This window comes from Saccopteryx leptura, chromosome 9 (assembly GCF_036850995.1).
Source record: "Saccopteryx leptura isolate mSacLep1 chromosome 9, mSacLep1_pri_phased_curated, whole genome shotgun sequence".
Classification (NCBI taxonomy): Eukaryota; Metazoa; Chordata; class Mammalia; order Chiroptera; family Emballonuridae; genus Saccopteryx; species Saccopteryx leptura.
In genome coordinates, this window is record NC_089511.1 from 77,529,868 (window position 1) to 77,553,411 (window position 23,544).

At 40.7% G+C, this 23,544-nt stretch overlaps 1 protein-coding gene across 1 annotated transcript in view; it reads left to right on the plus strand.

Moving 5' to 3' along the window:
• Nucleotides 1-23,544, plus strand: part of LRMDA (leucine rich melanocyte differentiation associated) — a 1,214,945-nt gene that overhangs the window by 744,706 nt on the left and 446,695 nt on the right. The gene's annotated exons all lie outside the window — the stretch shown is intronic.

Below are 23,544 nucleotides of genomic sequence, written 5' to 3' on the forward strand. Positions count from 1 at the left end.
ACCTGCTCCTTTTTGCTTTGAATTGTCCCTATATATAACCCCTTGTCTTTCTTTATCATTGTTCCTGGATATAACTCCTTGCTTTTCTTTACCATTGAATTTGGCCATTTTTATCTTTCTTTGATTCTTGATCCTGACTCTTGCTGGATACATCCTCTTCCATGCTTATGTAGCAGAGAACAAACTGACAAGCTTTGCTAAAGTAAACATATGTCTTTGATAGTCCTCGTCCATTCTTTTTGTTGTCAGACTACATATCATACCATTTGTCAGAGCAGCTTGACCTCATTTGGAATTGGAAAATAAGACTGATATATTTAAGATTGAGAATGGCAATTAAGCCTCTAGACCAAACAATATTATACTCACCTCTGTATCTTCCAAAATAAACAATATAAGGAGATGTTTTGCAGTGAGGGAGACTGCCCTTTTTAATGAGTTATGTAGAGAATAGGGTTTAAGGGTCAAATGAGGCTTTCCCATGTCTCAATGTCTCACATGCTATGTGGAGTAAATATCATCTCCAACTGTCTGGAGATATTCTTAAGAACGTAGTCTGTGGTACTAATATTGCCCTTTCTGAAGGCTTTGGATTCTGCCTTTATGATCAAAGTTTTTTTTCTGTCTTAAAGAACTTGGTACCTGAAAGCTTCTGATACATTTGATTAACTAGGGTAAATATTCAGCATCAACAAGACAGAACTTCAATTTTCACTCATTGAATGATCCAGATACAAACAAGGCATAACAAATATAGTGCCTTTCAGGGAGCCTGCTCCTTCTAGCTCATTCACTGAGGAAGATTAAGGTCAGTTGAGGCCCCGGGTGCAGAAGAAAATATTGAGACCCTTACATTAGAAAAAAGTGTAAAGTTGGGGTTTTGTGGGGCCCTGCAGAAGTCGAGGCCCAGGGCATGTGCCTGGTGTGCCCACCATTAAATCTGCCTCTGCTTATTCATGTACTTTACCATCTTTGTGGTAAAGAAGACTCATGTCCCTGCAGCTGTATTCTAATCAGCAAAATATGGGGGAAAGAAGAGAACAGAGCATATACATTTCCTTTAAAGGCACTGCCTAGAAGTTGCATAAAAACTCTTCTGCTTTAAGTTCATCTGCTAGAAGTTATTCATATTACTACATCTACTTGCCTGTTCCCATCTGAAACCTGGGAGTTCTATTACTAGATAAGAAAGGGAGAATAGATATTAAGGAACAACTGGCAGTCTCTGCTGAATAATATTTTGTTAAATAAATGAGAAAAGCAAGGTCAAAAGAAAACAAAATGGAAATAAATTACTCTTGAACAAGATCATCAGGTCCAAGGCTTTGATGAGCTTGAAGAAAAAGAACATGGACCTGGTTTTTCAGAAACTCATGAACTCATATGTACTGGATATATTTCTGTGAGGATATGGTTTTCCAGCTGTAACCTGAGCCCTAGGATGGAATGGGCATGTCTGAATGGGTAGTAGAAGCACCTCTTCTTCCTATGAGCTATCAGGAGAGGTGCTTCTACTACCTAAGAGGTGGGATCATCAGTTGCTTATTCTGTCTAAAGACAGAGCTCTACTTACCTGGAAGCTGTATTATAGCAGAAATATATTAGTATAGTAGACACTACTTGCATTCAATAATATCTAGAATTTCTTTCTTTTGGGGGCTGAGAAATGAAAAGCCCTCTACAACTTTAAGTTTCCAGCTGAGGTCACCTTGGAGAACATCTTGTGTTTTTGCAGTGGTATAGTTGCAACATCAAAGTAACTGAATTGCTAGACATCTGCTCTGGAGTGTCACTGAGACCTACAGATGATACAGTGTTATTAAACTGGGGTGCCCAGATTTGGGGATTTCTTGTTACTATAGTATAACCTAGTCTATTTTGACTGTTACATCTAGCAAGTATTTATCTGCCTCCAGATAGGAGCCATCAATTATGGAGTCCTGGAATGAACTAGAAATAGGAAATGTTTTTGGTCTTAAATACCTTATAATGTAGCTACATTGTTCAATTATAGAAACTCAAGGATAATCGTAAGCCAAGCCTAATACAGAACTGTGTTCTTAAATACAGAACTGTGTTCTTAAAAGAGTGATTAGTGTTGGATGTGGTTCATCTGGGAAGACTTCCTCTAAGAGAGAAAAACAATCACTTTCTCCATCTGTGCTGGAAGAATAACTCAAACACAGTCAGGAAAAGAGGATTTATGTAATGTAAACAGCTAAACCTGACAGCTTCTGGCTAATTGAAAGTGTCAATGTTATTGTGCTTAGGTTAATGGGGCCCTTAAGCTTCTTGTCGGAGCCCTTCCCCTCAGAAAGCATAGCAACCAGCCCTCTCCAAGGGCTCAGAGACCTTGAAGGGACATCTCTTTGCATTCTGATAGCTTGCAGCAAACCCTGGGTTATGGGAACTGATAGTCACGCACTTCATTTCTCTTATATGGACAATTCAGATTGTTTCCTTCATAAAGTAGAGTAAGCTGAAGACCTTGAATTGGTTCCTTCATTGTACTTTTCAAACAGTGTTGTAAGATATAAGCAGGAACAAGAGAGTAGACTAGGGAACCTCTGACTTCTGGCCCTTTGTCCTTGAGCTGTGTGATCTGTCCTATTTACAAATTGCCCTTCTGATGGCCACAGAAAAGAAGAGTTGTTGAAAACTTGCGGCCTTAATCAATATTCAGAGACCAATGCTAGGCCTAGAGCTGCATCTTTGACTTGTGGTATTAGAGAAGAATTATAGGCAGTTGGTTTAGATTCTTCATAATAGCATTGACATGACATGGCTGGGGACTTAAAACATAATATCTTATGATGACAGGGTATTTGGCTTAGAGTAGGCAAAAAAAGAATGATAATTGACATAATGGGACATTTATAGGCAAACAGGTAAGATCAGAGTTCTTCCAACATACAATTTCTGTTTCTGTAGAGGCTTTTTTTTAATTTCACACGTTCTACTGCACTACCTTATTTGCTGGGTTATTCACTCTTTAAGGGGAGGCAATGTAATACAGTAATTCTGGGTTCTTGGTGTTAGAGGAAAGCTTGACCCTCAGCTGGTGCTCAGTATATAAAAGTTGTATTAAACTGAAGTACCTAGAAGTCTTTTGTTTGGAAATAAGAGACTAATTGTCACGATCAAGATCTTCTAAACTCTCGGTGGGATGACTAGGTTAAAAGGGGACTTATTCATTAAGCTCTAAATATTGAGTTGGGAGACACCTCTCTGAAACTGGATCAAAACAAGTGCAGAACTAAATAAAAGATGGTCCATTTTCAGCCCTGGCCAGTTGGCTCAGTGGTAGAGCATCGGCCCAGTGTGTGGAAGTCTCAGGTTCGATTCCCGGCTAGGGCACACAGGAGAAGCACCCATCTGCTTCTCTATCCTTCCCCGTCTCTTACCTCTTTATCTCTCTCTTCCCCTCCTGCAGCCAGGACTCCATCGGAGCAAAGTTGGCCCAGGTGCTGAGGATGGCTCCATAGCCTCTGCCTCAGGTGCTAGAATGGCTCCGGCTGCAACCAAGCAACACCTCGAATGGGCAGAGCATCGCCCCCTGGTGGGATGCTGGGTGGATCCCAGTTAGGCACATGCAATAGTCTGTCTGACTGCCTCCCCACTTCTAACTTCAAAAAATACACACATATGCACACACGCGCGCACGCACACACACACGATCCATTTTCTACATCAGGAAATAAGTTCTTGATTTCATTTTCTAATAGGGTAAATAGTAGGAGGGAAAAAACAAATGGTTTTTTCAAAAGTATATTTTAAATGAAGATGCCACAGCTTTAAGTGTACTCTAACTGAAGCCTTGGTTCGGACCACCAAGATTAGATGATGTGAGCTTCCAATGACTCCTTCTGCAGCATCTGATATAACAAGAAACAACTGGCCTGGTGAAAGATTGTCCTACTAGGACATTCAGAAACCCCGAAGACTATTTATGCCTTATTTCTTCCCATTCTTCCATGTGAATTCCATGTCCTAGTGACTTTGATCTATACATTGTGCTTTGGACAAACCACTTTTTCTCTCTTTACGTGCTTCCTTTCCCCTCTCTTCCTGCTGACCTTAATTCTTCTCCATATAGGGTGAGGCAAAAGTAGGCTTACAAATGTTCATATGGAAAACAACACAATAGTTAATAAATAATAGTACAAGAATAAACTCTGTTTCATGTACTCATAACGTAAGCCTACTTTTGCCCCACCTGTACAAGGCCTTCTAAACCAGTTCCCAGTGACCTAGCCCTTCCTACCAACTCTTAGCAGGTCCAGACTACTAACAGCTTTCTGTGAACCACCTTGTATTATTATTTATACTAAGAAGCACTTGATCCCCTTGTGATTTAGCTTGAGTCTTCCACTGAGGGTTTTGCAAAATGAAACCTGATTTTCTTTTAAAGAAACTGCCACTGAGAAGTAATGGAAGACTTTATTAGAAATGTTGAACTTGGTAACTTATGTCACCACATTTCTAAAGATGCAACCATTTTTAAAAAGTTGATTTGATGGATTGACTCACTCAAAAGCTGCAAGAAACCTTGAAGATTATCACATTGAATTCTTATCTACTTCTGGTAGATGTACAACCCTGAGAAAATTAACTTAGTAGTAGTTAAAGATGATATTCTTCCCAATAGTCCAGCAATTCCCACATATAAGTATGTGTTCTAAAGAAGCTTGCACATATGCATAAGGTAACATTTATAAAAATATCCATCTCAGTACTGTTCTGTGAAAAAATAGTAACAAAGTAGATGTTCATTGATTGGGGATTAGATAAAATGTCATCTATTCATGAGGTGGAATTTTGTACAGAAGCTAAAATGAAGCAAAGGGAACAGATCTCAAAGACAGTCACATAGTTATTAGAAAAATATATACATTATCATACTATTTTAATCAAAACAATCTTGTTTCTGGATAAACATGCATGTTTTAAACTTTAAAATTGAATTCATGTACTTTATTTTTTATTTTATTTATTTATTTATTTATTTTAGATTTTATTTATTCATTTTTAGAAAGAAAGGACAGAGAGAGAGAAAGAGAGAGAGAGAGAGAGAGAGAGAGAAAATGGGAGGAGGAGTAGGAAGCATCAACTCCCATATGTGCCTTGACCAGGCAAATCCAGGGTTTTGAACCGCAACCTCAGTGTTCCAGGTTGATGCTTTATCAACTGCACCACCATAGGTCAGGCCATGTTTTTATTTTTTAATTGAAAAATATATTCTTTTTTTTTTTTTCAGAGACTGAGAGAGAGAGGGATAGACAGGGACAGACAGATAGGAACGGAGAGATGAGAAGCATCAATCATTAGTTTTCTGTTGTGTGTTGCAACACCTTAGTTGTTCATTGATTGCTTTCTCATATGTGCCTTGACCGTGGGCCTTCAGCAGACCGAGTAACCCCTTGCTCGAGCCAGCAACCTTGGGCTCAAGCTGGTGAGCTTTGCTCAAACCAGATGAGCCCACGCTCAAGCTGGCAACCTCGTGGTCTCAAACCTGGGTCTTCCGCATCCTAGTCCGATGCTCTATCCACTGCGCCACCGCCTGGTCAGGCTGAAAAATATATTCTAAAGTGATCATGCTAAAAATAAAACAACCATCTAACGTATTCAATATTTATTTTCAAATGAAGAAACTCATATCAAGAGCTGTGCTGGCTATGTGGACAAGGTTTGGACTCTATTTTCTTTTGAACAAAACAAGTACTAAAAATATTATGAGATGATCAACACTATTTGAACACTGAATATTTGATATTAGAGATTATATGTTTTATAGGAGTACTAATGGTGTTGTGTTTATATTTCTAAAAGGTAGAAATTCTTGTAAGTAAGAGATACCTGGGTGTATGTAAGGAAGGAATTACGTGATGTCTGGGATTAGCTCAAAACAAATCTTTTTGGGAGGAAAGGAAATGAACGCAGGTGCAGGTAGTAGAAATGACAAGATACATGGGAGGACTGTTATACTGTAGTCTCGATAATTACGAATATAATCTTTTTGGAAATGCCCCCAAAAGAGCTTTTAAAATACATCTTAAAATACTCCTTGTCCAGTGCTCTTTGCAATCCATGCCACCGGGGCCATGATTGGCCAGACCCCCTGCATTGTTCAGAGTCATCTAGGGTACATAATAAGGTTTTACTTAAAATGATTTTTCTGTTAGAGAAAGTTTCACACACAGAGTAATTTGTATGTATCAAAATAGTCCACAGTTGTCAGTTCTAGTGAAGTGTAGCTCAGATTTCTTTTTCTTTACAAACAAGCCAAAGTAACAAAGTGATTGTGATTGAGAGTGTGGGGCCCACAACATTCGTAAACAACCGCAGAAGGTGGGAGGTTACTCATTCCAACTTTATGATGTCCCAGGAAACTGTTGTGATAAGAGAAAAGACTAAAAAATAAATGAGAGATAACTGAGATAGTGGAAAAAAAACAGAGGGAAACAAGACAACACTCAACTCTTTGGCTTGAGAAATTTATTATGCCAAGGAAGATAAATTGGAGAAGCAGGAAAAGAGAAAGAGATCTTGTCTCTGCCTCATGTATTTCTCTTTAAGTGAATGAGCAATAATACAGAAATAAAAACGTTCAAAACAGAGCTGTGAGCTCAGCCAAAATCACGGCTCCTAATGATTTTCAACTTTGGCAGAAGCCTCTCACATTGTACTTGAGCAGTTTTCTTGGTTTTGAATTATATGTGTAATTCATCCTGATCAGAATGTAGCTGCGGGGCCAGAATTCACTTGCTGGTCGGGGATGAGAACGTGAGCCTGGACTGTAGCCAAGCTTCCTTCTTCATGTTAGAAATGTCTACACTGTCATCAGTTTGGACGGTTCTGGGAAACAAACAAACAAATAAAACTTGTGAAATCAGTTGTTTTGGAGTCATCTTGGCAAATAAATTGTCATAGTACATATTTTCTTTTTCTATTAGACTGTTGTATTATGAAAAAGACACAGTCCAAGGTATTCAACTTAAACTGGGTGAAACAAATAATGATGGACAGAGAGGCACGAGTGGGATGAGTCTAGCACTAGAGTGGGGGCCTTAGAAACTATAACCAGATGAGGACCCATTATTACTGAAGGAATGCAGTGGGAAGAAAATCAGATTCCAGTATGCTTTGTTTTTAGTGGCTGAGCTCTAGTTCAAGTTTCATAGAGCTTACTTTTTTTGAGGTGTACAAAATAGTCTTTAATTACTAAATTTGTTCACCATCGTTTTGTTTTTTTTTACCTCTGAATAACCCCAACTGACAGGTCATTACTGCCAATCAATCCCATGTGGACTTTTTTGAATTCAAGCTAATAATCTAAAATGTTAGCCCATCTTACAAGTATTTCCAGCTTGTCCTTAAGTTTTGTTGAGACACTGAGAGTTGCTGTATTTACTATGAGATAGAGCTAGATCATTGCAGGAAGATGCTTTTAAGAAAAACTTTGTTTAGGAAGGTAGATAGATTTGTAGATAGGTAGATGGATGGATGGATGGATGGATGGATGGAAGGATGGATGATAGATGGATAAAGGCAGGGAGTGAGGATGGGAGAAAGGAAGGAAAAGGAGATAAAAAGAGAGAAATGTCAGTGTCACTAGCAGTGTCAGACAAACCAGTGGGTTCCAATCTTGATCCTTCCATTGATTTGCCCTATGAATTTGGGCAATTTACTTAACAAAGCTCTTTGACCCTCAGGTTACTTACTTATGTAGAAAATGCAGGTAACAATATCTGTCATGCTTGGTTGTTACAGGACTGTAGATAAAAATACTTCAAAAAAATAAGACAATGAACGAGAGATATGGATTTTTAAAATGAAATGTCTCCCCTTCCCAAAGCAAATATGTTCTCTCATTATAATTCCAGATTTTGGTTTTATAAAAAGATCGGAAAAGACTAAAAGACAGTGAGTTCCCTGGTCCCAAGTAAACACATGGGAAATTATGTTAATAACATTAAAATACAAGCTTCTTGTGACAATAGTGATAGTATTGAAACATAAATGGCAGCTCACTCAGTATCTCCTTGTAACTGTAAAAAAGGAAGACCTTTGTAGCTTTGTTCTCAGTGTGACCCACTTGGGGTTTGGCTGCTTGTTGATGGATATTATCATTTTTAATGTCAGTAAATAATGGGATGTTAGATAAATGACCGGTTTCCTTTCTGCGGTAGAAAGCTCGTTTATCTCTGGGGAGTTTGAGTCAGTAGAGAAATGTGAGTGGGACCAAGTGTTTCCGAATGTGCAGGAAGGGAAATATCTTATTAATCCTGCTTAACGTGAGTCCCAGGCAGTTGGGTTAAATCCTAAATGTACATCTGTTAAATCAATGAAAGAATCTGCCTTTACCATTGGTCTTGTTTTTCTGATTGGAGAAAAAGAGAAAGTAAACATTTTTTTCAACTTGAAAAAATTTTTATATTTACTCATAAAGCATTATTGTGCAGTTAGTATCTAGAAGATATCTTTCCGCATAACTAACTCACACTTGGCCTAGCCCAATCTATTGCTGCTTTAAGGAATCATAATGGTATAAATTTAATGATCAAAACGATGTGTTTTAATTGACTTTACTGCTCATAACATTGGGATTCACAAGAAATATAAGAAATATAGCAGTTAAAAAGGTTGTAGAATTATAACAAATTCCCATAATTTAGATTCTGAGGCTTTAGTGTCTGATGTCTCCTCAGATGACCATTGGAGAGCCCATATCTTCTATTTCTGATAATGAGCTCATCTCATGAATCTATCAACTCTTTTTCATTACACATTTAGCTAAAACCACTGGAATGCCATCTTATATGTTAGGAAATTTAGTTAAAGCAAGATGAGAACAATTGGCTTTTCTAGAGACTATCAACTATCCGACTGAATCTCTCATAACATACTAAAGATCACGGTAGGACATTTCCTTAAAGCAGCCCTCTGGAGTCTTCTAGGTCCATTCATGAAATATCAGAGAATCAAGACCGGAAGCTCTTTAGAGATCATTTGATGCAAATATCTATTTTTTTTAATGAGAGATCAAAGGTGAGGAATTTCTTTTGGACACAAGGTTAGTATGTAGTGTAGGAAATTGAATACGAAGAGTTTATGTCTTTACTAAGACAAATTCTTTTTCTCAGATACTGAAATGTCTGTTAATGACTTGACTAGTTAACATCTGTTTGAAAAATTTGTCAATTCTATCAAATTGTAGGACTGGCATGGATGGTAGGGTTGGTATTAATTTTGCTTTCCAATGAGTAGTGTCCACAAAGACAACTGTCTATCTGTTTTTCTAGAACAGGGATAGGAAAACTAATGCCCATGGGCCAGATGTGACTAGTGGCCTGTTTTTGTACATCTGGGAAGTAAATGATTTTTACATTTTAAGTATAATATGTGAAGTATGTGATGAAGACTATATTTGTCCTATATAGCCTAAGGCATTTGTTATCTAGTTTTTTACAAAAAATGTTTGCTGATCTCTGGCTACAGTATTCATAAAAGAAGACTCTGAACTTCCTTGTGGATTTCACAATACTTTTTTTGTTCTTTTATATTTTTAAAATAAGCATCATAAATTGTAGGAAAATAAAGGACTCAATTTAAAAGCTTACCTATTTGGGGCCAACTTTAGGAATAGTTTTGTTTTGTCCTCAGGACTGAACCACCTGCTTTATGAATTATAAATTAAGTACTGAGCTGAAACCTGGGCAGATCTCCCCCTTCTTCCACAGAGAGCTTTTGCTGACTTTTTAGCCACATGATTTTTAATTATACAATTTCTCACCAAAACCACATCCATTTCCTGAACCACCTCAAAATAGCTTTGAGCTCCAGGAAAATCTGGTTAAGAAGTTCATGTACCACATTACTGGGAACCCATCTGGGTCATGCTGGGTTTCCCATGTTGATTGGAAGGCCATGTTCTGGTGTTTGTACAGAAAATGTGTTTCGTGGGTAGGATTCTACACTGGTGTTCTCGTGACTTTAATTTTTAGATCTGAGCAGCAGCTGTCTTCAGCTTCTTTGCCACGACTGTTTTTGAACAACTTTGCTCAAATGTTAGCATTGCTCTGGCTCTTGGTGATGATATTTGGTAATTTGTTTGAATCTGGTAATAAGCTTAAAGTTTAGAAAGTTTAAGGATGAAGATAGCATCCCTGGTTGGCTGGCTCAGTGATAGAGCATTGGCCCGGTGTATGGAAGTCCCGGGTTCAATTCCCGGCCAGGGCACACAGGAGAAGCACCCATCTGCTTCTCCACCCTTCCCCTTCTCCTTCCTCTCTATCTCTCTCTTCCCTTCCTGCAGCCAAGGCTCCATGGGAGCAAAGTTGGCCCGGGCACTGAGGATGGCTCCATGGCCACCACCTCAGGCGCTAGAATAGCTCTGGTTGCAACAAAGCAATCCCACAGATGGGCAGAGCATCGCCCCCTGGTGGGCTTTCCAGGTGGATCCCAGTCGGGCGCATGTGGGAGTCTGTCTCTCTGCCTCCCCGTTTCCAACTTCAGAAACACACACACACACACACACACACACACACACACACACACACACACCAAAAAAAGAAAGAAAGAAAAGAATGATGATAGCAGGAAAATGAAAGGAAAGATGGCCAAAGGGCAGATAGTGCTTCTCAACAAAAACTGTGTCTTCTTTTAAAGTTTTTTTTTTAAATAATACATTTGTTTGGACTGAAAATAAAATGCAACAACAGAAATTCCTTTGAGAAAGGATAATAGTTGTTAAGTAACAGGAAGATATTCACCTATCAACATCTTATAATAATTATGTTTTACTTAAAAAAAAATTCCCAAGAAGAGTCTACATCTTCCTAATAATTTCCCTCAGTGGTCATCTGTGGAAGACACATGAGCCGGTTGATTTATTCTCTGTGGTGGGTCTATGGAGGTCTAGTCATAGCCAGAAGTTTCTCTTGCATGATGGGTTTAAAAGAAAGCAAGCTCAAGGTTCTGTCAAGTTCATGGGTCTCTAGGTTTTAGAATTTAGTGAAAAAAAAGATTATAGTCCAGTTTAACTAGTAAAACTAATGGACCCCAAAATGGTATGTGATGAGAGATCTCTCTCTCTCTCTCTCTCTCTTCAAGTGAATGGAGAAGAGATAGTAAGACAGACTCCTGCATGTGCCCCAACTGGGATCCACCCAGTAGCCCCCATCTGGGACCAATGCTAGAATCAATCAAGCTATCCTTAGCATCTGGGCCAACACTCAAACCAATTGAGCCACTGGCTACAGGAGTGAAAGAAGGAGAGAAGGGGGATGGGGGTGGGGGAAGAAAAGCAGATGGTTGCTCCTCCTGTGTGCCCTGATCAGGGATTAAACCCAGGACGATCTACATGCCGGGACGATGCTCAATCCACTGAGTCAACTGCCAAGGCCGAAAAGATCTCTTAATTGTCATTTCTGGTAGGACAGTTCTTAGTGTTTGAGGTCATCCCACTCCTGTCCACTTACTCGAGGTAGTACTCCACAGTCATTGGCAGAACCAAGACAATTCCCACAGTGTTTTAGTCTCCTCCTAGTGGAAAAGTAACGTTTAAGATAGAAAACCACTGTTATAGCCTCACCTCTAGGTGATGGACATTTTTTCCAGTGTAGTTTCCTGCAGCCTGTACCTGAGGAGATCCAGAGATAAAGCTGAAAAAATAAAATTATCAGGGAGTTGGGCCACGGACCTTCAACCATTTGGCTAATTCTAGTCCTCACATGAATTGCAGGTCATTTTATATGCGGAATTTAGCAAGGGATTAGGGCTAGAAGAGTAAGAACAGTTACCTTACCAAGGAGTTCAGGAAGACAGACTAGACTAGTCAACGTATTTTAGACTTAGAGAAACTCCAAATTTGAAGAAAACTGAAACCAATTTGTCCAACCTGCCACATCGTGGAGGGATGCCTTCACAAACTGGAGCACCCTCAATGTCTGGCCTTGGATCTGTCTTCAGTCCAGGCCAGGCTTGTATGCAGTTCCTGCAGATTCTTGCATCAGGCCTCTGGGATTGGTCTGTAGGAGATATGGTGAATTTGTTCACAGTAGACAATGGTTCATTGATTCAGAGGCTGTTAAACTTCGGGTCCAGCTTCTACAACTAACTAGTTCTGTAACCTTGAGCAGTTTCTTCACTTCACTGGCCTGCCTCAGTCTCCTGTCTGTAAAGTGGAAAAAATATTACTTGCAATCTCACAAGGTGTTTTTGGCATTTAATGAGTTACAGCATATGATGTGCTTAGAAGAGTACCTGGCACTTAGTTAACATGCAATGAGTAGTAGCTATTATTTTGGCTGTACTAAATTCAGAACAAGGTTGATATTTAGTTTTGTCTCATAGACAGAAATACATTTGATCCCCCATGAGGAAGCAAAACATTTGTGCTGATTTCTGCAGCTACATCAGTGCCTAAAGAGAGAAGCTGCTTTCAGGAATTTTGTCTTTAAGTTTATAGTTGGATAGGAGCAATAGCCTTTCTTTCTTTAAGGAAGTATTTTTTTTTCAGATTATTCAGATATAAATGATATAATTAACACATAACATTGTGTATGTTTAAAGGTGTACAACATGTTCATTTGATACAATTACATATTGCAAAATGCTTATCACCATAGCCTTAGCTAAAACCTCTATCACATCACATAATTACTACTTCTTTTTTATGGTGAGAACATTTAAGGTTTACTCTCTTAACTACTTTTGGGCACGTAATACATTATTGCTAACTATACTCTCAATGCTGTGCAACCCAGAGTAGATTCATCTTTTAAGTGGAAGTTTGTACTCTTTGACCAGCATCTCCCCATGGCCCCACCCCATACCTCTACCAGGGTAATCACCACTTGCTTTTTGTTTCTCTGAATTTGGCTTTTTTAAATTCCACATGTAAGTGATATTATACAGCATCTCACTTTCTCTGTCTGACTAGTTTCATTAGTGTGCTGCCTCAAGGTCCATTTATATCACTGCAACAAATGGCAGGATGTCCTTCTTTCTCACGGCTGAATAATGTTCCAGTGTGGTATGTGTGTGTATGTACAGAAAGTCCTCAATGTCATTGACAGGTTCTGAAACTTTAAGTGAAATGATGTATAAAGAAACCAATTTTACCACAGGCTAATCAATAGAAATAAGAGTTAAGTTCCTAGGGCATCTTATCAGCATTAGAGCAAAATGACATTGAACAAAGCATCGTTATTTGAGGACCTGCCATATGTATAAAACATCTTTCTAATCTGTTCATCCATTGACAGACACTTAATTTATTCCTATATCTTGGCTATTGTAAACAGTGTTGCAATAAACATGAAAATATAGACATCCTTTGATAATCCTATTTTCATTTCATTTGGTTATATGCCCAGAAGTTGGTTTGCTGGGTCATATGGTAGTTCTATTTTTAATTTTTTTGAGGAAATTGCATACTGTTTTTCATAGTAGCTGAACCAATTTACTTTCTCATCAACAGTGCAGAAGGTTCCCCTTTCTCCACATCCTTGCCAACATTTGTTATTTCTTGTCTTTTTGATGATAGCCATTCTAACAGATGTGAGATGATATTTCATTGTGGTTTTGATTTGTATTTCCCTGATGATCAGTGATGTCAAGCATCTCTTTATGTACCTGTTGGCCATGTGCATATCTTCATTGGAAAAATGCCTATTCAGTTCCACTCTCCATTTTTAAATCAGATTATTTATGTTTTGTTGTTGTGATATACCACATTAATAGAATGAGAGATAAAAATCAGCCTGACCTGTGGTGGCGCAGTGGATAAAGCGTTGGCCTGGAAATGCTGAGGTCGCCAGTTTGAAACCCTGGGCTTGCCTGGTCAAGGCACATATGGGAGTTGATGCTTCCAGCTCCTCCCCCCTTCTCTCTCTCTGTCTCTCTCTCCTCTCTCTCTCTCCTCTCTAAAATGAATAAATAAAATAAATTAAAAAAAAAATCATATGATCATCTCAGTAGATGCATAAAAAACATTTAACAAAATATACTTTCATGGTAAAAAAAAAAAAAACAACAACATTCAACAAATTGGGTATAGAGGGAACATTCCTCAAAATAATAATAAAGGCCATATATGACAATATCATCCCTAACTGTGAGAAATGTTTCTCTAAGATCAGAAACAACACAAATGTGCTCACTCCCACCACTTCTATTCAACATAGTACTGAAAGACAAGAGCAATCAGGCAGGACAAGGAAATAAAAGGCATCCAGATAGAAAAGGAAAAAGTAAAACTGTCTGCATATGATGATATCATGTTATATACAGAAAATCGTAAAGACTACCAGAAAGTGGTTAGTATAATCAGTGAGTTCAATAAAGCTGCAGGATACAAACTCCATATACAAAAATCAGTGTATCTATACACTAACATGAAATTTCTGAAAATAATAAAGAAAAAAATTCTATTCACAACAGCATCAAAACAATAAAGTATTTAGAAATAAAGTGAACTAAGGAGGTGAAAGAGCTATAAACTGCAAATGCAAGGCTTTGATGGAAGAAGACACAAACAAATGAAAAGATATCCCATGTTTATGGATCAGAAGACTTAATACTGTTAAACTGTCTATTCTTCCCAAAGTCTTCTATAGATTCAAAGCTATCTCTGTCAAAATACCAACTGCATTTTTCACAGAAATAGGAAAAAATATCCTAAAATTTGTATGAAACCACAGAAGACCATGAGTAGCCAAAACAATCTAACAAAAGAACAAAGCTATAGGCATCACATTTCCTGATTTCAAATTATACTGCAAAACTATAATATTCAAAATAGTATGGTATCCACATAGAAATAGATGCATAGTCCAATAGCACAAAATTGAGACACTAGAAATAAACCCACATCGGCAGTCAACTCATAATTGATGAGGGAGCCAAGAGTACTTAATGGGAAAAGAATGGTCTCTTTAATCAGTGGTAAGAAAAAGGAGTAACTACATACAGGTAAGGGATTGATATATAAAGAAGCCTGACTTCTACATTGTACCTGCCTTTAGATGACATTATCTTTGCACCTTTTGAAAAAGAGGAGGAAAGAGGCCTTCCTCCTCTAGCTTCCTGAAAGCAATTAGGCTGGAGTTAATAGGAAGCTCGCCAAGCTCATTGGTATGATCATCCCCCTCCACTACCCATTTGTTGCTCAGGCCTTCACTTTAAAACTGGTCAGTGAAAGGAAAGGTAACTAGTAAAGGCAAAGCAGCAATCAATAGATTTTTGTAATGTACAACCAGAATGTACCTTTCCTATTCTTATAGTCTCAAAATGGTAAGTCAGAGGGTAGCAGGACAGCAACAGCCTCAGACCCATCAACTCTCAGCAAATACGTGAGACTTGGGACAAGTAAAAAGATCATAGATTTTGGAGTCACAGAAACCTTGGTTCAAATCCAGTTTTCACCTTTTATTGAACACATCACTTAATATGTGTGAGTCTTAGAGATATTATGGAATTAAGATTGTTCTGAGGCTTAGAAGTAAAATACAGAAAGCACTTGCTACACTGCAAGTGCACAGTGCACGTGGTTGTGGTGGCAGTTTATTCTGGTGAGATGCTGCATCATGATAATAAGTCACTACATCTTAAATCACGAGGGGTAAGAGTTATGGCTCTAGACAAAGACAGCTTCGCATTCTAGTGCCAACTCAGTTTCTCTTTGTCAGGACTTGCCTTATTTTCTAGTCTGTACTTTTAGTAGGACTAAAAGTACTATCTAGCTCAAAGAGTGGTTGGAGAGGTCCCTCTGAATTAATACATGTATAGCTCTTGGAAGAGTGCCCAGCACACAGTGAGTGTTAAATAGGCATTTGTTATTATTATTAAAGCTGCTATTGTTTTTGTTAGCCACTGCTATTGTCACTGTTGTTGTTGTTGTTGATCTCAAAGATCCTAGCAACAAATGTTCCTGGCAAGAAAGATTCACAAACTAGGTGCGGACAATAATAACAGAGAATGTTGGAGCCCTCAAGTCTGCTCAGCCTCCTGTTGGAAACAGACCTACCTGACCCTGTCTGAACAGGGAAATGCGGCTATGACTGCACCTGCGGGAATGAAGGCTCGGGGGACCAGAAGCAGGACAGGCCTGACAACAAGCAGTCTTGGACACAGACGTATTTTGTTAGAGATGCTCCTGGTCGGTGTCAGATCATGCTGAACAGTAATGGGATGCAGTGTAAATGGAGACCTGGGCTATAACTGAGAACCATGTGGCTCTGTCAGCAGGTGATGGCACCTAAATGACAGTGTGACAGGGATCCAGAAACAGAGGTACAGCTAGCCGCTCTGCCTGCCATGGTGACAAATACTATACAGCTCTCCACCCTGCCAGGAACATGCAGGCCTGGGAGGCCTTTCGATGGTGTGCTCTGTGCTACTGAGTTCTGTCAGCACCTCCTATTTTGCCATTCAGAGTCTCTTGCTATTAAGCAGACAGAACAGCTCATATCCTGTGGACAGATGATAGATATGTCATATCTCTGAAAAATTGTTTGTCTTCCACAGGTGTATGGGCTTCCTTCTAAAGCCAGGCAGGTCACATGACACTTTTCAACACTATTCTGTACCAGCTTGGTATCCAGCATCTATCAAAAGGGAAATCTTTCACATGCAATTATGACAGAAAATAAAGGTGATGAAGTGTTGTGTACCAAGAAGAGATGAGATCAAAGGGCTGTAATGAAAACTGATTACAATAGAAGGGCAGCTTCAACTCCAGAAGTTGTGTGGGACCGCGTAGGGTCTGACACTGCTTGGGGGCACACGCAGTAGGAATGACTACGCATCAAATCATAGGCAAAGCTTCTCTTAAAAAAATAAATTGCTGGAGCTGACTATAACCCAAGTGGGGTTAAAGATAGTGTATAACTGTATCAAAGCAATGCTAAAGCCCTGGCCGGTTGGCTCAGCAGTAGAGCATCGGCCTAGCGTGCAGAGGACCTGGGTTCGATTCCCGGCCAGGGCACACAGGGGAAGCGCCCATTTGCTTCTCCACCCCTCCGCCGCGCTTTCCTCTCTGTCTCTCTCTTCCCCTCCCGCAGCCAAGGCTCCATTGGAGCAAAGATGGCCCGGGCGCTGGGGATGGCTCTGTGGCCTCTGCCTCAGGCGCTAGAGTGGTTCTGGTCGCAACATGGCGACGCCCAGGATGGGCAGAGCATCGCCCCCTGGTGGGCAGAGCGTCGCCCCATGGTGGGCGTGCCAGGTGGATCCCGGTCGGGCGCATGCGGAAGTCTGTCTGACTGTCTCTCTCTGTTTCCAGCTTCAGAAAAATGAGAAAAAAAAAAAAAAAAAGCAATGCTAAGTCACCTCCTCAGTAATTCACACAATGAGTGTTTCTTCCAGTACCATACAATTAGTGGCACCATCTCAGACCTTTGAGAGTCTAGTTTACACACATTGAGGCTGCTTTCCAATAGGATCTTCCAGAGCACATGCCTGGACACCAAAAGGTTATTGTTTTTTATTGCACTGTGGTTGGTCAAGGAAAAAAGCATAGCCTGTGTAAATGTATGAATGGGGCTGCTTATCATTGGAGCCTTCAGTCACTCAATGCGCCCATTATGGCAGCACCATTTTTAATTGGAGAAGAATTGTCCTACCTGCCAAGTACATTTCCTAGCAACAGCTATCATCTTGGAAGGATGCAACAAGTGCCACCATTTCAAATCCCAGGAAATGGCTTGCCCAGGTCATTTTAGCGGAGGTCTTAGGTTTTATATCCAGTCTTTTGCTTTAGGATACTATGGGAAAAGCTAACTATTTTTAACTAATTGTGGGTAAACCAGTCTGAAAGAAAACATATTTGTGGCCCTGGCCGGTTGGCTCAGTGGTAGAGCATCGGCCTGGCGTGCGGGGGACCCGGGTTCGATTCCCGGCCAGGGCACAAAGGAGAAGCGCCCATCTGCTTCTCCACCCCCACCCGCTCTCCTTCCTCTCTGTCTCTCTCTTCCCCTCCCGCAGCCAAGGCTCCATTGGAGCAAAGATGGCCCAGGCGCTGGGAATGGCTCCTTGGCCACTGCCCCAGGCGCTAAAGTGGCTCTGGTCGCAACAGAGCGACGCCCCGGAGGGGCAGAGCATCGCCCCCTGGTGGGCAGAACGTCGCCCCCTGGTGGGCGTGCCGGGTGGATCCCGGTCAGGTGCATGCGGGAGTCTGTCTGACTGTCTCTCCCCGTTTCCACCTTCAGAAAAATACAAAAAAAAAAAAAAAAAAAGAAAACATATTTGTACTAGTTTCAGTAATGGTAAATGCAGTGATTCAAAGGAAGTGTCAAAGTTTTGTCAAATATATAAATTCTTGCTTTCACAGAAAAATAAAAATAGATTTATCAATGTAGTAGATAGAAGCTTAATTATCTGAAAATGGCTTATTTTTTTTAACTTAAACCTGGCCAGTTTGCTCAGTGGTAGAGCATCAGCTTAGCATGTGGTTGTCCCAGGTTCAAATCCCAGTCAGGGCACACAGGAGACATGACCATCTGCTTCTCCACCCCTCCCTTTTCTCTCTCTTTCTATCTCTTCTCCTCCTACAGCCATGGCTTGATTGGTTTGAAAGCATCAGCCCTGGTGCTGAGGATGTCTCTCTGGAGCCTCTTTGCCTCAGGTACTAAAAATAGCTCAGTTGTGAGCATGGCCACAGATGGGGGTTGCTGGGTAGATCCCAGCTGGGACACATGCGGGAGTCTGCCTCACTATCTCCCTTCCTCTCACCTAAAAAAATAAGTAAATAAAATTCAAAATTAAAAAAATGTTTTTTAAATTCTACCTCTTGTCTTATTTTAATATTGGATAGACCAGTGACCCTTTTACTCCTTTTGCAAATGTAAAGGTAATGGAGAGTGCTCAGTGTCACAAGTCAGAAGGCCTAGCTCAGTGAGGGGCAAAGGAGAAGGCAGAAGAATTAGCTAGTGTTGAGTGTCTGCTAGCTGATTTAACTTCATTGCCACAATAAGTGCTTGATGCAGATGATATGACCATTATCCAGATGAGGAAACCAAAGTAAAGTAAACTAACAAAGGTCAGTCCAATGGTGATAAAGAACTGGCATTGACTTCCTGCCTTGCTTAGCCTCCAAATTAGCATTCTGCTACCTTTGCTTTCCACAATGCTTAACCCACTTTGGTTGTGGATCACAGGCTGTCTCTCTCTAACCCAAGGCTGAGGGTCATGTAGTATCCAGATGCTTATACAAATGTCTTCTGTTAGCAGCTGTAATGGAGATTTCTGAATGAAATATCACTCTGCTCCCCAGAGGAACAGGACCATAAAGCAGGTGGCCCATGCAGTCCTGTGTTTGCACAGCCCTCACAGGCCCCTTATTGGAAATATAAACAGGCATTAATTGGTGTTGTCAGTGGAGTGAGCAGTGTGTCTTCCAGAGGACTCTGTAGTAAACCACACTGACCATGGTGAGGACTTCCTGGTTACCTCTGAGCATGTGTTGATCTGAGACGGTCAGAGGGGCTCACTGGTCTAGATTCTCACTCTCATTGGTTGCTGTGGCCCTTAATTCTCCATCAATGTCCCTATTGTTTCTTTGCAAACATTGTTTCAAACTATATATGGTAAGTGAATCCTGGGGCATTTTTAGCCATTAGCTCTTTTTCATGAGTTAAATCATTAGAATAGAGCAGTGTTTTCAGGGAAAATGGGCTCCAGAAAGATGAATTCCTAGAGGAACAGAAAAGGAGAGCCATCAGCAGCCAAGAGGGCTATAGAGGGTGCTGGAAAAGCATGGGGCAAGAAAGCTCCTGTGAACTTGGAGTGGGAGACAGAATTAAAGATAGTGTGCCTTACTTAACAATTTTGCCGAAGGCCAGCTTTGCTTAGTGAATTTCATGGGATCACCTTGCTCACTTCAAAGGCCTGGCCCACCAGATGAACAAAACAGTATTTCTCTCTGTGGCAACTTGGCATTGCAGCTGTCATCACCACTGTATTCAGAAAAGCAGCTAATTCAAGTGGCAGCTTGTTCCTTGAGGCTTGTCTCATCTCCTAGGAAAGCCCAATGACACTTCTCAGAGGAGATCCCTCAGCCCAGCAGGAGGTGATACTTTCTGCAGGTAGCAGGCCCTTTAGGAATATGTCCCTGGGCATAATGAGTGATCACTGGTGTCTGTCCACAAGGGAACCCAGCCAGGGTTTGGTTGAAGACCAGATTTTGGCTTGTATCATTAAGACTTTTAAGAGTTGTTGATGGAGGACTTCATTGTTAACTGCTGTTTACTGTTGTAGAATGACATCGGAGACTGATTTAAAAACAAAGTTCCGCAATCGTTAAGTTACATAAAGAAACTGGGTGCTATCATAGAGGAAGAGGTAGGGAAGTGGAGAGGACCTTCCACTCCTCTCTCTCTCTAGACCTTGGATTTATGGATTTTAGTCCTGGAAGGGGCTTTATTGAAGCAAGTAGCTGGTCTAAGTCTCAGACTGAGCACATGAGGAAACTGAAGCCTTGACGTGAGATGTTTGCTTCAAGTCCTGCAGTCCAAAAACACATTCTCCCCGAGGTTGATTTTCTTACAGGTTATATACCTTTTACAGAATATAGGTTTTCATGCAAGGGGGTCATGGTCCCTTTGTCTAGAGCAGGGGTCCCCAAACTTTTATACACAGGGGGGGCAGTTCACTGTCCCTCAGACCGTTGGAGGGCCGCCACATACAGTGCTCCTCTCACTGACCACCAATGAAAGAGGTGTCCCTTCCGGAAGTGCGGCGGGGGGGGGGGGTGGAGGCGGATAAATGGCCTCAGGGGGCCGCATGCGGCCTGCGGGCCATAGTTTGGGGATGCCTGGTCCAGAGGTAAACGTCACTCTCATGACTGCAGGATGGGAGGGTGAATTTAGGTGGGTTCAAAGGATAAGTATTGGAATTTTTAATTAAAGTATGTAAACATTGTCTCTTAAAGGCTTTTAAGAAAAGAGAAGAGGAAGGGTTTTCAAATAAGTTCTGTCTTCTTTGTTCTATGTAGCAAGTGGCACCAGTCATTCCAGAGAACTATAGGAAGTAGTTAAGCTATGACTAGCTGACTCATTTGCCCTTGTAGGCTCCTCTCCCTTGCAGTCTTCTTGTTTCTTCCTCAGGGAGTAGTGGTAGAGGGCCTGACTTTTCTTCTCTTAAGGCTACTCTGTGGATACCTTTTAGGATAAAAGTAAAGATGTAATAGTTTGTTCTAGGGTAAACCTGGTGATAGGAAAAAAAACCAAAAAGATAGGTAAGTCAGTGACACCCATAGCTTGACATCTACTAGTATTCTACAGGTAGCAATCATTCCTCGGATCAAAAGACGCCTGTGAGCCCAGCAAAAAACAGGCCTGAGAGTGGCCAAGGCCCCTGGGGTAGACCTTTTAAAGAGACCTTTATAATGAAAGGGTCCCTAAGAAGAGGATTGGAGGTCCTGAAGGCCTGAGCCCCAGAATGGTCTGGGCCCTTTGTCTCTCCACCTCAATAACTGGGCTATTCTTATAGCCAAGATTGTTGACGCTAACTTGTCAGTCCATGTATTTTATTTGAAGTCTCTGATGCTTGAATCCATTTCTTTCAGAAAGCTTTTCCTGGCCTCATCAGCCCACACTAGACTCTCTTGCCTCTGAGTTCAAGAGTGGGGGACAGGTGATAGGCAACGTTTCAGGATACCAGAACCTCTCAGGGATAACCTTGTCAAGTTCGGTCACTGTGTGAACTGGGTCCTATCAGTGACCTTCTCTAGTTGCCATAAGAATAGCATTGTTATGACATTGAAGTGTCTGAACACTTGAAGTGTCTTCCTCTTGACTCCTAGCTGTTCCTATCATGATCCCTTCTAGGTGGAACCTGATCCCTAGCCCACTGGAGGAGACTGTTCTCACGTTTAGGAGGACACCATTTCTTCTCCCTTTTTGTATGCATTTCTCAAGGACTCCCTGACCTCTTCCAGGTTGGTGATGCACAACACAAAGCCTTGGGCTCATTGTCAAAGAGTCATTGAGAGCAAGCTCCAAGGGGACTGACTTAGTCAATTACTTTGTTTGTGCTTTACCCCAGCATCTCCACTGACTTTAAGGGGTTTCCCTCCTCCCCAGCATCTCCTGATTTCCTCCTGAAGGCATCAACAGTGTTTGCTAACATAACCTCAAACATCCCATCTGAGTTGCTCATGGAAATGGAGAAATACTGACATATTTTTTCCCATGAGTGTTATTTGTCAGTTTGTAAATCTAAATGGGAAGAGTAAACATTATTTGGAGACTCTGTGATATGCCTGTCTTTGAACAGTGTGTGTGTTGGGGGTGGGAAGAGGATCTGTGCCCACCCAAGTACCAGAATCCAGTGCCTGAGATGAGGCTAGAGGTCTGAGAGAAGAAACTCCTTCTAATTTTTGCTGCAAAAAGAAATAGTAAATAAATCTGAGCTATTTATTGAGTGCGTACCATATTCAGGCAACAGGGGAAAGACACATTCAGGCAGTTGTAGGAAAGACAAAGACATTTTAACTAAAAACTTAACCTACCAATTTCTTCTCATTTGTTGGAGACCTTTGTCACTAAATCAGATAGTTCTGTCAGTTGTCCAGAAATTGAGAATCATGTAATTGGCCTCCTGGTTGGGACTAGAAAGCCCTTTGTCACTTTTATTAGTTGAGGCTCTGTCTTAGGCTGGCAAAATGAAAACTTAGCTTTCCACACAGCACTTTTTATGACTTTTGGTAGAATGTGGAGGATACTTAACCTCTCTGAGTGCATTTTTTCATCTGTAAAGTGAGTCTAACAATTTCTACATCAGACTTGGGGCTTAACACAGTGCTGGGCACCCAGAAGGCACCAGCGAAGGGGAGCCACTATTGTAGCTGGACCATCATTGCTAGTTGCCCAAAATAAAGAAGCTGGATAGCATTGTTTATGTTGTGGCCAATCTCATCCCATAAAAAATCCAAGTTCTCTTATTCCTGCCAGATTTTATAGAATTGAGCTGGCATATAGTAGACAGGGTACTTGGAATATGTCGGATGTGTCAGGAGGGAAAATGACAAGTCTCTATTAAGGAGCCATTTGGGATCCTGTGTTAATTAGAGCACCATAAAACTATAGAAGTAAGGCAAAGATAACTGTCCAGAGTATGCTACACACATTGTCAAAGGTAAAGACTAGGTAGGAGAGACTGACAGCAGAGAGAAGGTGGGTTGTGGTGGTCTCAGAAGAGAATGATAAACAGCATTAAACTTGAGAACAAAGCAATTACAAAACAAATCAATAGAGGAAGCAAGGAGCCACCTTCCTCCTACTCAGATGTTGGAACCCAGGACCTAGAATCTGTGTGTGGATTTAAAGGGACCAGAGGACAGCATGGACCCAAAAGAGAATACTCTGCCTGTCTCTGGACAGGAATCCCCTCTTATTTTTTGTGGACTCTTTAGTGGGGATAGACAGCCTCTCAACTTTCTTCACCAAGCACATTTACCATTCCAGTTAGTGTTTTATACTTGCATTAGCTCAAATAACATGAATTATTTAAAATATATATATATTGATATTGTTATAGCAGTTT